This window comes from Balearica regulorum, chromosome 3 (genome assembly GCF_011004875.1).
Source record: "Balearica regulorum gibbericeps isolate bBalReg1 chromosome 3, bBalReg1.pri, whole genome shotgun sequence".
Classification (NCBI taxonomy): domain Eukaryota; kingdom Metazoa; phylum Chordata; class Aves; order Gruiformes; family Gruidae; genus Balearica; species Balearica regulorum.
This window is the reverse complement of record NC_046186.1, coordinates 46,863,427-46,880,191: the sequence shown is the minus strand read 5'-3', so window position 1 is coordinate 46,880,191 and position 16,765 is coordinate 46,863,427. Positions and strand designations below refer to the sequence as shown.

The following is a 16,765-nucleotide window of genomic DNA, read 5'->3' as shown; positions in this document are numbered from 1 at the left end:
GGGGGAAGGTGTTTTAAGATTTGGTTTTATTTCTCATTCCTCTACTCTGTTTTGCTTAATAATAAATTAGATGAATTCTCTCTCTAAGTTCAGTCTGTTTTGCTTGTGACGATAATTAGTGAATGATCTCTCCCTGTCCTTATCTCGACCTGTAAGTTTTTTTCGTTGTACCCTTTTCTCCCCTGTCTGGTGAATGAGGGGAGTGATAGAGCAGCTCTGGTGGGCACCTGGCCCTCAGCCAGGGTCAACCCACCACAAGGTACTATCTTCAGAAAAAAATTTTTCCTTCAGTTGAAGCCTAATCTCCAAAATACATCTTCCATTTTGCCTGTGTTGAGGTATTTACCCAAGAATAAAAGAAACTAGAAGCATGTATAGAAAACAAGGCAACTGTTTCAAAATCTTCAGTGACCAGATTTATGCAACATAAAAACATTAAAGTAAATCAATGGTAAATAATAATTTTATTTTTTATGAATGTGGCTTAATACTAGCATGAAATTACATATACCTTTTGCCCTTGCTAGTTTGTTAATAAATATCCTTAGACCAATAATTTATGCATCCACTTTCCAGAAAGATTTTAATCAATTCAGATTTCCCCAAGCCCTATTAATATATTTTTTAATTTGATGTCATTTTCTACAAGTTAATGCAGAGCTGTGAAAGTTCAGATTTCTCATTAATAAGGGGTAATTTTAAGGATTAGCTGTAATCTTGCATTCTGAATTTTTACACCTCAGATTAAAAGGCTATTAAAGCCTTTTCAAATTTCGAAAAGTCAAATTCTATCTTCCCTCGACCCTATGACATAAATTCTCATTAGACATAGGGCAATATATTTACATCTCTGGTCTACTCAGGTCTGCTGCAGGTCTGTTCTTTCAAACTAGCAGGTTAATGAAGCGTAATAATTTAAGACTACATGTGGAATGCAGTATTGCTCATGCTAGAGAGCAGATATACAGGCAATATACTGCAAAAATAATGCAGAAATATATAACCAAACCACTGATCCTAAACAAACAAGGAATATGGATGTATCAGCTGGTCACCCAAGACTAAAATATGAGCCGTGCTCCAATCCACATATCTGCAAACTGTTTCTGGATCCTTCAGAAACAACATACCTGGATAGTTTTAAAATTATAAATCTTCAGAAGCAAGAAAAGATTTAAATAAATGCATTTTAAACATATTTGAACACAGTTCTCCATTCTGAATTGTTCAGCTTAAAGATCTTGTGCTCCAGGCTATAAACTACTTGTCGATTGTGCCTTAGACAATTATAATGAGAAAGGATTCTAATCAGCAGGAGAGTTTCACATACGCTGTCCCTTATGCATGCTATTGTACATAATCACTGCTGCTAGAAATAGAGAGTCCTTAATAAAATATCTGTTACAGTCTTGCTCAGCTATTCAATTACATATACAAAAAATATAAGGAGTGATTTACACTTCAGGTGGCATTTTATTGTATACTTATTGTTGCAAAATAAAGATTTGACGTAAGACATTTGCTAATTTGAGCAAATTATGCTAAATTTTTTATTTTGAAAAAAGTTTTGGGGTTTTTTAAATTACATTTCAGACTTCCACATCTCCACTTTTGCTCAAGTTCTTTTATACTTATGTTTTAGTTATTTTAAATTGCCCTTTAACAAAAAAAAAGTGAAAAATAAAAGTTTCAAGTTGAAATTTCAAAATATTACTTCATCATGTCTTCTTAAATTTAGTATATTGGTGGTCTTAAGCTGGTCTTTCCCATTGTTCAATGCTGCCAATGAAAACTGGGAATCCCACAGGGTTTTTTCAGTTTTTCTAAGTGGAAAGCAAAGCACTCAGAAGCTTAGAAATATAATAACTGAACATGCTTGTTCAGTCATGTAGTGGGTTTGGCCATAGAAGCCAATAGGGCACTGTGCTTTAGGTTTGTGGCTAAAATGGTGTGCTGATAACACACCAACGTTCTAGCTATTGCTGAACAGTTTTTTCACAGCTTCAAGGCCACCTTTGTTTCTCACTCTGCCACCCCAGTCTGTAGGCTGGGGTTGGGCAAGAGACTGGAAGGGGACACAACTGGGACAGCTCACCTGAATTTACCAGAGGTGTTTCCACGTCATCTTCAGCAATAAAACTAGGGATGGAGTTTTTCCAAAGTAACCATTGTTTGGGGATTAGCTGAGCATCCATCTGCTGATGGTGAGTGATTGCTTTTTAATCACTTGTTCCTTACTTTTTTTCCCCTCCACTTATTGAACTGCCTTTATCTCGACCCATGAGTTATTTTTTCTTGCTTTTGCCCTTCTAATTCTCTCCTCCATCCCTCTAGGGGTGTGGGGTCAGTCCACCACAATTCATGACTCTTTTCCTGATGACTCTTTACAAAGATTCTTCACAACAGTCATCAGAAGAGCTCTGTTTTGGCATGCATGTATTTAAATTTAGTCACATGGGGCTAAATTTGATTGTAACCCTGTACTTCAAGGTGATAGTTGCACATTACAAATATTTTTCTTGGTTACAAGTGTATAGCATCTAGACCTCCTAAGTTTGATTGATTCACAGATGAGAATACGCTGTACTTTCCCTGTAGCATTTTGTTATTTATTAAAAATCTCTGCTATTTAAAGTACTGTATTTTACATTATTATTATTGATAAATAAATTGTCCTACTACAGTGAATTGAAAAATTAAGATATTTGATAGTCTAAATACTGATAAAACAAAAATGAAGGTTAGATTTACCTGGCAAAAAGTATCTTTAAGTATCACTAGTGATGATCCTTCCTCCCTCATTTCCAACTTACTGGTTCCATGGAATTCCATTTGCTTTCTTTTAGCAGCTTATTAACTTCTTTGTTCCCCATATATTGACATTCCTTCCTTCAGTATGTTGCCAATATCCATCAATGTCTTTGTCAGTGTATCTGAAAAATTGTTTTAAGAACTGTTCATTTGGTCCTAAAGCCTGGAAGATATTTGCTCAATCTTTTTGGAAGTGAACAGTTTCCATGGATAGTGCTGATTATTTTACAGTTCTGAAACCTCAAATGACTGAACAATTGAGAAAGAAAAATAAGACAGAGCCAGAACTAGTCAAAATTTTATCAACTTTTCTTACTTTACTACTATAATTATGTTTGCAGAAGAGTACAAGAAAGTCTGCATAGTCACAGGCCAAATCAATTTCTGTTCAGTCAAACCTATGATTTTAATCAAAACAAAGATGAGATGTGAAAAAGTCTTTCTGGAAACCATTGTTGCAGCAGTATGATCTGAGCATTACTTCTGCCCTCATTCAGTAACTGATACACATCACAGTTGTCTCAAATCTTCTCCTGTGACTCCTACCTTGCCCTCTGCAGGCAGATCCCCTGACAGTACAGGAACACTGTATTCCATTCCAGAAACATTGTTTGCCCACATGAAGCTATAGCTAAGGCTTGTTATCAGGAGGTGCTCCAGAGACAAGCTTAGAGAAGAGTGAATTAATGCCCACCATGTGCGTACTACTAAAAATGCACATTTGACAAAGCGTTTCACAAATATGCAGTTAAAAATTAATTCAATTTTCTGGGACATGAGCACTCCTGCCAGCAGAAGGGCCATTAACAAAGGGCAGTAAAAGGCAAACGTAATACCTGTCCTGAGAATCCCTGTTAGATTCAACTCTATTAATTACTTGAGAGTGAGGGTAAAAGCACATTAATTACATTAACACAGCACCTGAACTGGAAGGTGCTGCTACTACTGAAAGCAGGAAAAACATGCAATCAAGAAAGCAGATTCCATTAAATAAAAAAGTGTGTGTGAGCTAGAGTGAAAGTAAGACAAAGCATTATTATCAAAGATACTTTATTTAAATTATTAAAAGAACAACAAAAAATTATGCTAAAGGCTAGGTATGATGTTTCACAAATCTGCAACGCAACACGTCAGAGTTGAAGCATCTTGTCAAAGCCCACAGGGGTTATGGCTGTTAGGAAGACTTTACCTGAATCAGTATGCAAAAATAAATGCTTAAGAGCAGAGGGTAGGGAGGAGAAAAATAAGCCCAGAAAAGCTTGCTGAAGAGCATCAAAATAACAAACAGCTAGGAAAGTCAAGATCTACAAAATTCAATTCTGCAAACATAGCATTGTATTTTCAAAAACTCTCAGACCACATACTTTTCACTCAAGTGCAAGGGAGTCTCCTCTCAACTATGGATTAGTAAACTACTATGAGAGTTTGTTTCTTTGGTTTGGTTTTCTTTTGGTTTGTTTGTTTGTTTTGTTATTGTTGGGGGGTTTTTTTGTTGTTCTTGTTGTTTTTTTTTTTAACTGTCTCATAATAGCCAATAGAACGGTGTGGCTCAGAACCACAAACAGAAGGAATTTCCTTCACCCACATACAGCATCGTTCCTCTATGCCTCATTCAATTATTGCACTTCCAAATTATAGCTTCCTATTTCCCATGCCAATGAAATTAAGATGCTTGCTGCCTTTTATTAAACCCATCTGAACACTTACCTCTAAAGGACAGTTAACACTTCCAAATGAAACTGTTACCTGCTTGCCCCTGTTGATGTCTGCTAAACTCCCTCACTGCATTAAATCCCTGTTGCTGTCCCAAAACTCCCACGTCAAAACATCCACTCCATTTCACCTGCGTCCCAAGCTTTCTTACTCTCTTCTCTGCACTTACAGAATCCAGCAATGCATTTTCTAGGGCCAGAGGTGATACCTGCAGGCTGTCCCACAGCTGCAGAGCCAATCTGCACCAGAGGGTGACTGGGAATAACCAACATCTCCACTGCAGGTCTTCCGTGTGTTTGGCAACCTGCCTATCTTGTACCTCGGTAAGAACAGTACAGCAAGACTATCTGTAGCCCGTACATCATGCAGGCTGTTCAACAATGCCATTCACAGTATCTTGTCATTTAGAAACAGTTTGTCATAAGCAGAAATGAAAACTAATATCAGCTTGGCAAGCAAGGTTTCTCAGCCTTTAGGAGCCCAACCCAGAGTCACTAATAAGATGAAAGGAGAAAAACTGAAATAGACAGTTCAAAAGAGATTAAGTAGACATCTTTAAAACTCTTACTCACAAGAACAGCCCAAGTCAATAACATTTATGAAGCATAGATACACCCTGGCATTCCAAGTGACTTTCTGTGAAATCTCTTTCATATATTTATACTTCATTACTCTAAGCTCCTAAACCTTGCATTAAGCATTAAAGAATGAGTTACTGCTGGGAAGAGTAAGATACATACTGTGATAGCAGACTATAGTCCAAAAAGATACGTTCGTATTTTCCAGAAAAGGAAATAAATACTTGTTCCAGATAATAGTAAACTAGCTTTTAGAAATGCTACTTGTTGAGGCCTCAGAGTCAGCATCTCCTGCTTTCACTGACTTTCTCTTGTAGGGCAGGTCAGTCATTACCTTGGAGGTTCTCAGGTTTTTGCTTGTTTTCTTAAAAATCAGATCCATATTTTATTATCTCTTAAAAGAAAAATCCCAGAGTGTAATTCTACATTGACTTGGGCTAAAAGCTTTTAACAAAAAAAAAAAAAGAAAAAAAAAGGAAGAAATTAACAAATCTTAGCATTCTACTATCTTAAAAAGAAGTTAGAAATCATCTTTGCTATTTTATTCTGTGGATGTTTTGAATTTATCTACAATGATAATCTACAATTACTACCCTCTCTGCTTATCCTAGTTTAACCCCTATAAAATCTCACTTTCTTTAAAAGGTACAGAAATTCTCACACAAAACAGATATTTCTATAAATGCAGACCTGTGATTCCTTAACACCTTCTAATCTATGTTTGGACTGAAAGGAGGCCATCAATAAATTAATCAGGAGGCGATAACAGGTAGAAAACCTGCCAGTTATGAATGTTCCCTCTATCAAAAGCCCAAATCCAGGTTCCATGTCCCAAAGCAGAGAAGTAAAATAGCTTGACTAGCTAGGTTTGCATTGATTATATAAATAAATAGCACTGATATTGCCTCTTTACAAAAGACAGCAGTTGATAGTATGGTAGAAATTACTGTGGTAAAAGTAGTTTGAATTATATGTTACCAAACTAGAGGGTAGATAAATGCCAAAAGAGATTATACAAGAGGGCACATACTCTATGAAGTTTTTGAATACTTTATTGTGTACTGAACCACTGACATTTAGTTGTCTAATTGCTAAAGTGATTAAGATGTTCTAATTTCCTCACTTCTAAGTTAAAAATTAAATTGATGAATAGTTTGCGCATTCCACATCTTTCAGCTTTCTCAACTAGTCCAATGTTATTCTCATTATGTTTTATTCTAGATTTATTTTTAGTATCCTTGAGAGATGAACATTCAAGCAGATATTAAATTCCACTAAAGTGTCAAAGTATTTCTTCTATATATGGATATTACCATGTCTGTTTTATGAAACTTATTTGGATAAAGGGAAAATTTACCAAGAGGAAGAAAACCTGATAGTGGTATGAAGAAATTCACATTTCTCACAAGTGCGGCATATCTTTCTCCTCTAGGAAGATAAATTGGTCAATGCCTTTGCAAGCAATGGCTCTATGCCATAAAAGAAAAGTGTATTCCAGTTTCACACCCCAACGAGAGATTCCCTCAATAGTTCATTACTTCTTTTATATTCTGGACATTTTTTCCACAGAGGATGTTGTTTATTTATTTTTTAAATTCACTTCATAATATCTAGGAATGAGAATGTGGTTTGGTGAGGGAAAATTTACTGTACAAAGCAAGCTGTTTGTGCAGGATGATTGTGATGATCTCTTATTGCTTTGACCCATTGGCCTATTGCCACTTTATTAATAATGCATCTTTAGCATGTTCTTTATTGATTATACATTAGCAGCAGTGATATACTAAAAAAAGCATGCTAAGGCAGGTATCTGACAAGGTTTTTTAATAAATGCTAAGCATATTTCTCCAAATATATCATAACAGAGCACTCAGTATATAGCATTATTTAATTCCTCAGACACCATAGAATCATAGAATAGTTTGGGTTGGAAGACACCTTTAAAGGTCATCTAGTCCAACCCCTCAGCAATGACCAGAGACATCTTCCACTAGATCAGGTTGCTCAGAACCCCATTCAGCCTGACCTTGAATGTTTCCAGGGATGGGGCATCTACCACCTCTCTGGGCAAACAGTTCCAGTGTTTCACCACCCCAAGAATGTTTCAGCTGCAGCAGTTAGAAGCTAGATGTAAACACATTGCCATATAAATACTGTCATTGTTAGAGTCCCAGTATCAGAGAACAAGAGAACTAATTATTTAACATATGATTTATTTATTTTTTCGGCTTTATACAATTGGGGAAATGGAGTCAGCCCAATACAAACATAAGTTATGAACTACAGTGGGGAATCTGCTTGGACGGGAGATTTTTGTTTATTGAAGATTACATGGTCAAGAAATATAGTAGTTTTCAAGTATTACAGGAAAATATACAGCCTCAACCTAATCACAAGTCCTACTGCAGTTCGACAAGTTTAAGAAGAATGAAGGAGAGCAGATAGTCTTACTTGATTTAAACCTAAGTGAAAAAGTTGATGCAAGAGGTTTCTTCTCAATATAGTAGCTAAAGGAAGAAAATAACAGCTTCCTAATGACTGCTGAGAAGCATTGAATTTTTGTTATTTTCTTTCTGATCAGTGCTATCAAACAGCTTCTACCCAAGGAAGCTTCCCTTCCTAAGGGTGCTATTTTCTTTGTCAGCTAAATGGCAAATCTTCCCTGGGGAAAGTATCCATCAGTGTAAGTCTGGCCTGTACACAGTGTCTTCCACCTTAGTCTTCTTGCACCCTGTACAGTGATGGGCAAGAGCACCTACATCAGACAAGTTTTTCTACCAAGATCCACAGGTCTCATGACGTCCCAATTTTCAAATTGCTTTCCTTTTTAGTACGTTATACTTGCTGAACACTGTCGTCCCCCAGAGGGCTGAAAGTGCTTGTGATGCTGCAGAGTCTCCCAGTGCCTTATGCCTCCACATGTGGGACAGAACATCACACTACCACCTCCTGTAGGACATATTTCTGAAGGTGTTCCTGACTCAAAATGCTTCTTGTAAATATACAAATAACTTTAAAATAAACATGAACGGTTGTTGCCTGGCCTTAATGTTCAAATAAATAATGTAGTTAAATAACATTTTGATCATTAGATGCAAGCTCACCATTCTTTAAGAAAAATAATAGTACAGCGAGTCTCCCCACTAATGCTTTCATTACAGCTGGGATGATCCTAGAATACAAAGGATCAGTGTTATTCAGTTGTATGTTATAGGTTCTAGGAAAGAAGAAAAAAATATATCTCTGAGGACACTAGCTTCCTACAAACCTCTAACTGCTAGAGTACATAAGCTGACAGACAATAGTGACAAAAGCATCACTCAGCTGGGGATTCAGATAACAATCATGTAAAAAGCTATCTTGTGTCAGATTAAAGATCTGTCTAGCCCAATACCCTGTCCCCATAAATGGCCAGTCATGATCACCCAGGACGAAAATATTCAAGGGGATGCATGTAGGGATAATTCTACCATTCTTACATGTTTTAGTAAGTCCTTGGTGTGAAACAGATTCAGTTTGCTGAACAAGAGGTTTCTCTGGGCAAATCCATGGAATAAAGACCCATTAGATGGAGTCACTGAATACACATGAACTTCTACACCTACAATGTTTTGTGGCAGGAATTTCCACTGAACCTGCTGCCTTTTCAAATTATTTGATATCTCAGGTTCTTGTATTGGAAGAAAGGGTGAACGGTCATTCTGCGTTCACCTTCTCCACACTACTCATTATTTTACAGTCCTCTGTTATAAGCCCATTCAGCTTTCTCTTTTTTTGTAGGTTAAGAGAAGTATCCTACTGAATTATTTCTTACATTGAAGCCATTGAGTATCTTTGATCATTCATTTCTGAAGCTTTTCAGAACTAATATACTTCAGCTAGGTATTAAAACTATCAAGACTATGTCTTTTAACTGTAGAATTATAAAGACATTTCAATCAGCCTTTTTGAGAATTGCATGCAACAGGAAAAAAATAGGCTCACACTAGACTTGTACAAAGGCATAAACACACAAGTACCCATGGAGTGATGTCTATCTATTTCTTACCCTGCCTGTATGTTCCAAACAGCACCTTAAAAATGCATGTACTATACCATCAATGATCTTACTATTTTAACCATTTCCACCTTTTCATTTCTCCTATAATGAATAGAAATATTTTTCTGTCAGTGCTGTTAAACCCACTATTCCAATACCTACCAGGCTGAGTGTATCAAAAAGCTATACCTGGCTTCAAGCCCCTCGTGATACATTCTAAAAAAACAAGTACTGGAAAATTTAATAATAGATGTTAACAATAATAATAGAAGACTTGCTAGCTGTACATGATACATAAAAATTCCACATATTTGTGCACTGAAGAACAACTAGATTGCTAAGATGAATGTTCACCAGGTACTTCCCACTCTAAGGTGGTACCTCCCAGGTACTGCAAACATCAAGCACGTGGCTGTATAGTTTTAGGGCCTGCACCCTGTGATCATCCATTAGTTAATTCGCTTGACTAACGGCTAAGCCCAACTCCTGTTATCAGGGGGTTTTGTAGGTTTGTTGTTTTTTGTTTGGTTTTTTTTTTTTTTCTTTTTAATTGGGACAGCAGATGATTCTTTTTCCAGGAATACGACAAACCCATTTTATCCCTGATAACTTACAAATTCCTCCTTCAAAGGAGAAAAAGAAATTAAATGTTACAAAGCTTCTCACTGGATCTTTGTGCAGTTGTGATCATCAACAATAATGTACATTTTTATTACTAATTAAACATTCCCATCTTTAGTATTTTCCTCTACTTAAATACCTTTCACAATCCCCAGTACTGCAGATTCAAGACACTGTATTTTTGCAGAGTTTTTGTCATATTTACCTGTCATTTGGGGAGGAAGGGGAACGTTTACACACCCAAACAGAAACCACGGTTCAAGAAAAGAAATTGCTGCTTGTAGAAGCCTCTGTGGAAACAATCGTGTTCCTATGTCAGCCATGCATGTAGGCTTGCTCTTTATTGATCTAGAAGTATTTATATAGGTCATTTTCTTATGCAATTTATCCAGTGGCCTCAGACTCAGCAGTATGTATTGAGACAGACATTAAATCATGAGACTTGTAGCCTTACTCTTTATGTAAGAGTTGAAGACTGACTTTCAGGCACTTGCTCTGCTTCTTTAACTAGAAGCAGTCTCTGCTTTTCACAGTCATCCTATATAGTAGAACTTAAGCAGTATTTAATTACTAATAAACAATATGGCACTGAAGAAAATACACAAAATTGAAAAAAAAAAGTGGTTCTGAAAGCTTTATTTTTAATTATATTTGCATTATACCCACCTTTCAGTATAAGAAAAAGGGAAATCCATTTGCATGTTTATCTCCTCCTCTTTCAGAGGATCATAGCACTTAAACAGCCTAAAACAGTATGCAATGTCCTCAGTATGTATTGAGATGGAATCACAATGTCTGCTACAAATTCATTTAATTGACCATTGACCTTGGGTAGGAGAGGGTGGACATTCGCACAAAGGGAAGATGTGGGTGGTCAAATGTGGCTTACAATTAACAAGACCATCTGTGAGAGATACAGCTGGCAATCACCATCTCTCATTTTACGTTGTTGTGAACATGTTCTTTACAATAAAAACCAGTAACCTACAGTAAAAAAACTTTACAGTAAAAACCAGTAAGATGATCTCCATTCCTAAGAGAACACTAAACATGGAAAAAGAAAATACAATATATAAGACAACATTTCAATATACAAAACTCCAAATGCACACATACGTACATGCAGGGCTCAAGGCATCTATAGATTATGTTGGAGCATTGGGTCAAACATAAGTTTTACATTAAAATAAATCTTGTTCTTAGTGTTAACATCCAAAATAATTTGTTGTAAATCAGCAAAACATTACTAGAATACTTGCATCATTTTTTGAAATCACACTGATATAGTACTGATACTGTGATACTAAATAATATTTACTCAAACATTTCTCACAGAGTTAAGTGGACAGTTAAGTGTCTTGTTGAATCACTAACTTAGGCCTGTCTTGAAAAGGCTCTATAGAATTCCTCAAATGTTATCATCCCTTAAATTTTTGTCCACGATATTACAGATTTACTTGTCTACAGCCAATTCACAGTAGAATTAAAGAAATATATAATTAAGAAGGATACTTTCATTTTGTATCTCATTAATGTAAGAGTGAAAATGGATTTCCAACTTTAGAGATACAGTGCAGTAACTTTCGAATACACACAGCCTACACTGCTCAGGAAGTCACTCAATGAACTTAAATTAAACATTTTTCTTCTATAGCCTGAAGTATTTGAATTAAAAAAAATATGCTGTCAGTCATCGTGATCTTTAGACAAATCCAAAAGAATACTGAAAAACCATAGAATAGTCATGGTTTTTTTCTAACCCATAGAATATCTTCAAACATTTAAGTTCCTGTAATATTATTAAGATCCATGTACAGAGTAATAGGAATTACATACATCTATTAGCATTTAAACTACAGTGTTTGAATGTAGATTTAAACTTTAGGGAATACTCTATTATTATTTATTTATACAGCTCAAAAACCCCAGTGAAATTATAATTATCCCAAAGGTTACACATAGTCAAGATCAGTTAATTGTCCCTCAAATTTCATTTTATTGCTTAAGTACTTTTCATGTCTTTAGGATTTCCTGCATAAAATGACTGAAGTCTTTATTATGAATTCATGAATTCCTTTACAGACTTTAATAGCTGGCTCACAGTGATCTGTATGAAGAGTTTAATACCCCCCCCCCCAGAAAGACAAAGCATTTTACCTGAGACAGAAGAAAGCCCAGCTGTCACAGAAATGGCATTTCTTATGTAAATGCATAACAGCTACAACCAACACAGAGACAAATAAGATGCGTCCCTACCTAGATTTAGGCAAGATACCAAGATTAAAATTCTTAACACATTTTCTTATCTGTTTAAAAGCTAATATTCTCCTTCAAAACATAACTTGAACTGTCACTGTCATCAAGAATTTGACTGGTTCTCTTGCAGAGTCACAAAGTGGAATAATGCTAAGGCTGAAGATCCTGATTTAGCAGCCAAAATTGCTATCAGCATTACTAGGCTTTGTACAAAATAGCCATTTTCTATGAAAATAAATGACCACTGAAAATCAAATTGCATGGGAAGCAGGTTCTGAGTCCTGTTTGGTGCAAGAGGTTTCAGGTCCCTATTTCTTGCTTTGCATGAGAACATTATCTCCTGGAAGATGATCTAGGCTAGGAGTATGCACATGAGCACTCTCCTCCTCACTATGACACAGCTTCCTATAGGAGAATGGAATAAACATGGCCAAAGAGGAATAGGAGAAAACACCGATTTCTTAACCTATTCATTAGTTCATTCAGCTGGGAAGGATGAAGGGAATCTGACTGCTGGTCCTTGTTCCCAGAAGAGCTCGTGGCAAACTTGCCTCACTTTCTAAAGGAATGACTTTGTACTAAATCTTAGAAGAGTTTCAGACTGTGGGATCTGATCTTACATAAGTCCCTCAAGTCCATGTGTTAGAGGAGGCCATATTTTTAAAAATACCTCTGTGAAAGCTGATTTTCACAGTTTTCATGATTGTTGCTTAGCATGACACCTTTTGTAAATATCAACTGTAGCACTTAATACTTCTGATTATTGTTCCCTGGATGAGTAAAGATTACATAGTCCTTGATACTGGCCTATGAACTAGGTGCCTTACCCTATCTTAGTGTCAGGTCTCCCTTCCTTTTCATCTTTCCTTTTCCTCACCTCACCTTTGTCCTGCATGACCCAAACATCTATTCAGAAGAGCGATGGAGATGTGCATTCATGAACCTGAAAACACTCACTTTCTTTGCTCCTGTATGCCACTACACTGATGAGAGTCAGGCCTATGATCATGGCAATAACCTAACCATGGCTTGTAAATCAAACCTGGTGAGCTGTGTGAGCAAGCTCAGCATGAACAAAATACAGTCAGCACTAGCTTGCTGAAGTTACCTATTTTGAAATTATGCATATTGACTGGCATCTCCACATATGCTGTGCCCAAAACCTTGTGATTCCAGTTTTCAGTGTATAATAAAGCCTTTGGTAAGCTTTAAGAAAAGCTTTAAGTCTGCAATGGTAAGTGCTCTAGCCACACCATCCAAGCTGCAGAAGGCAAAGGCAGGAACCGGAGGAATGAAGAACTGACTTTACCACATCAAGTTCAAGAGCATCTAAGGAACCTGAAGGTATACAAGTCCATGGGACCTGACAAGCTGCATCGACAGGTCCTGAGGGAATTGGTGGATGAAGTTGCTAAGCCACTATTCATCATATTTGAGTAGCCATGGCAGTCTGGTGAAGTTCCTACTAACTGGAAAAGGGGAAACATAACCCCCATTTTTAAAAAGGGAAAAAGGGAAACCCAGGGAAAAACAGGCCAGTCAGTCTCACCTCTGTGCCTAAAAAGATCATGTAACAGATCCTCCTGGAAACTACTCAGGATTTTTTTTTTTTTCCCTTTTCCCTATATTTTTCTTTTTTAAAAAAAAAAAAAAAACCAACAAACCTTTCCTTATGCCTGTTCATCTCCAATTAAGGGTGCACGCTGAACTGATTGCTTGAGTTACAAGTGTCTTAAACAGCTACAGTCTGTCTGTTCTGGTCAATAAATATTCTTCTGGGCTTTTCTGCAGTTTTACTACAACACTGGCTTGCGTTCTTCCCACATTTACCAAGCCAAACTAGGACAAATCGGAGTTATATCAGTAACAGTAAAATTGAACATGGTTAAGTGATTTTTACACGTGTACTTACGCACGTGTAAAAGAAGGACATTGTATGCCTGTTGATATCTTTTGTATATTCATTTCTAAACATTCACACACACAAATAACTATTCTGAAGAATCTCATGTCTTCATTGACAGCTATGAAATAAGCTCCCGTGTGGGAAGGGTAGTGTTGCACTTAGTTGTACGGCTTGAAAAAAATAATCATTGCTACCTGACTGATCTAGTGGCCTTCCACAAGGGAGAAACTGCATCAGCAGACAAGAGAGGAGCTACAGATGTCATCTGCCTAGACTTCTGTTAGGTCTTTGATACAGGCCCCCACAACATTCTTGCCACTAATGTGGCGAGATACAGGTTTGAGGGATGGACTGTTAGATGTATAAGGAACTGCTTGGATGACTGTGTCCAAAGAGTTATAGTCAAAGGTGGAATGTCCAAGTGGAAACCAGTAACAAGTGGTGTCCCTAAAGGGTCTGTATTGGCACCAATACTATTTAATATCTTCAGCAACGACAGACAATGGGATTGAGCACACCCTCAGAAAGTTGACAGATGACACCAAGCTGAGTGGTACAGTTGATTCACTAGAGGAAAGGGGTGCCATCCAGAGGGGCCTTGGCAGGCTTCAAGAGTGAACTTCATGAAGTTTAACAAGGTCAAGTACAAGGTCCTGCACCTGAACCAGGGCAATCCCCAGAAAAAGATTGAGAGCAGCCCTCCAGAGAATGACTCAATGACACCGGTGCACAAAAAATTGGGCAGGAGCTGGCAATGTGCACTTGCAGCCCAGCAAGCTAACCGTATCTTGGGCTGCATAAAAGGAAGCATGGCCAAGGGAGATGATTCTGCTCCTCTTCTCCACTCTGGTGAGACCCCACCTGGAGTACTGTGTCCAGTCTAGAGCTGCCAGTGTAAGAAAAACATGGACTTGTTACCTTTGTATTTTAAATTAAGCAGAATCCATCCAAGTCCACCAGACATGCAATTGCCTGGTTAATTTGCCAGCTTAAGACAATGTTCAGGATCACACAGAAGATCTCTGGCAAAGCGGAAAACTGAACCGGGAAAGCACTGCCATTAGTCCCTGTCCCCGTGATTTCATCAGTGCAGTGATGAAGCAAGCAAGGAGACCAAAGAGCGTGCCAAAGCCCCTGCAGACAACAGATTATAGTGTACTTTTCACAAAGCCAGTTTCTCACAGCTGATTTAAGTAACCACACAATTTTTGTTTGCTTGATCATCTGTGAAAATAGGAGGTTGCACAACAATACAAGAATGTTATGTTTCTGATGGGGCTGCTGTAAATCTCTGCTGCTAGTCTGGCCAACTATCAGCCACTCTTCCTGAAAACATAGTCTTATGTTTGCCTGCAGCAGCCCCAAAACGCAAGTCTGTCAGTGAAGTCAGTCACTTTAAAGACTGTGGAAGATGTATTCATTAAGGTCAACCAACCCTTGCCTGTTAGCATATACAGTTATGCACCTTCAGGTGTCAAACGTAGCACTGTGACCCCAACTTTTAAACTCCAAAGACATTAAAACATCAACACAGACATGCCAGTATGTCTTACAGATGCTGAAGCTCCTTAAGAGCAGAAACCAAAAAACAATTAGGAAAAAATGGTTATTTCTTGCCTAGAAGGCTGAAAAAAAAGAAAATCAGGCAGCTCAGATCTAGTGCTTTGATTTACGCTCAGCACTAGGTCTACCTGTACACAATTAATATTCAAAAAAATCCTAAGATATTTCCAAAAGTGAGAAGCTACCCTGCTGGGTGGAGGGGATACATAGCTCAAATACTTCTCTATCTAGTTTTTCAGTTAAGATGAATGAACAGATATACCAAATCCCATGAGAAAGTACCAATTTGTTAAAAATTAAAATGTAATACCTCATTTTGTATTGCAGTGCTGAAATAAAATTTTGGTTTAGATAATACTAGTTCTTAATGGTAAAACATCTTAACTAAGGTAATGTTTGTGTAACCTGTACAGCACGCCCTGTGTAAATAGTGAAAAAAACTCTTTTGTCTCCCTGGCAACAAGAAATTAATATACATATATAGTATGAAATAAGTAACTGCTGATGAAATCATTGAGATTTAGTCATTGAGATGTGTGAAAATTTTACTCTACACAGATTGGTGATATAGAAATCAATATTTTATCAATACATTTATACTGCAATTGTATTGAGTGTCTGTGCCTAGGTGCTGGCAGCAGTGGGACTGCAGGGGTGGCAAAAAAACTGAGAGAAACAATCCTATGAACAGCAAAGTGACAGCAGAAGGAAAGGAGGAGGTGCTTCAGGTGCCAGAGCAGAGATTCTCCTGCAGCCCAGGGAAGACCACGATGGGCAGATATCTACACTGCAGCCCAGGGAGTACCCCATGCCAAAGCAGGTGGATATTCCCTGAAATAACTGTGGCCTGTGAAGGACCCACACAGAAGGAGTTTTGTAAAGGACTGTATCCTGTGGGAAGGACTCATAGTAGAGCAAGGAAAAAGTATGAGAAGAAAGGAGCAGCAGAGAGAAACTGCTATAGACTGGCCACAACCCCCATTCCCCATCCCCCAGTGGAAGGAGTTTAAGTTCTTTCCACTGATTTTTCTCAGATCTGGGTTCAACATGGAACAACAATTTAGTTTTGATGAAGAACCCATCTTCCACAAAATTTACTTATTTAACTATAAGAAACTGAATAAGAAAAGAATCTCAAACGCAGGTGGTTGTTTGGATCTTGTATTTTTAAACTGCATACCTGGTTGGTCAGTGGAAGAACTTATCTATGTGGAACATGTGACTGAAAAGCTATTAATCAACCAAGATGACATACTGCCCCCTTTAATCACAATGAGT

General features: G+C 37.4%; 1 protein-coding gene across 3 annotated transcripts in view; it reads right to left on the bottom strand.

Annotated features, from left to right (window-relative positions):
• The window catches only part of GRIK2 (glutamate ionotropic receptor kainate type subunit 2), a 433,684-nt gene that overhangs the window by 315,514 nt on the left and 101,405 nt on the right, over positions 1 to 16,765 (bottom strand). The gene's annotated exons all lie outside the window — the stretch shown is intronic.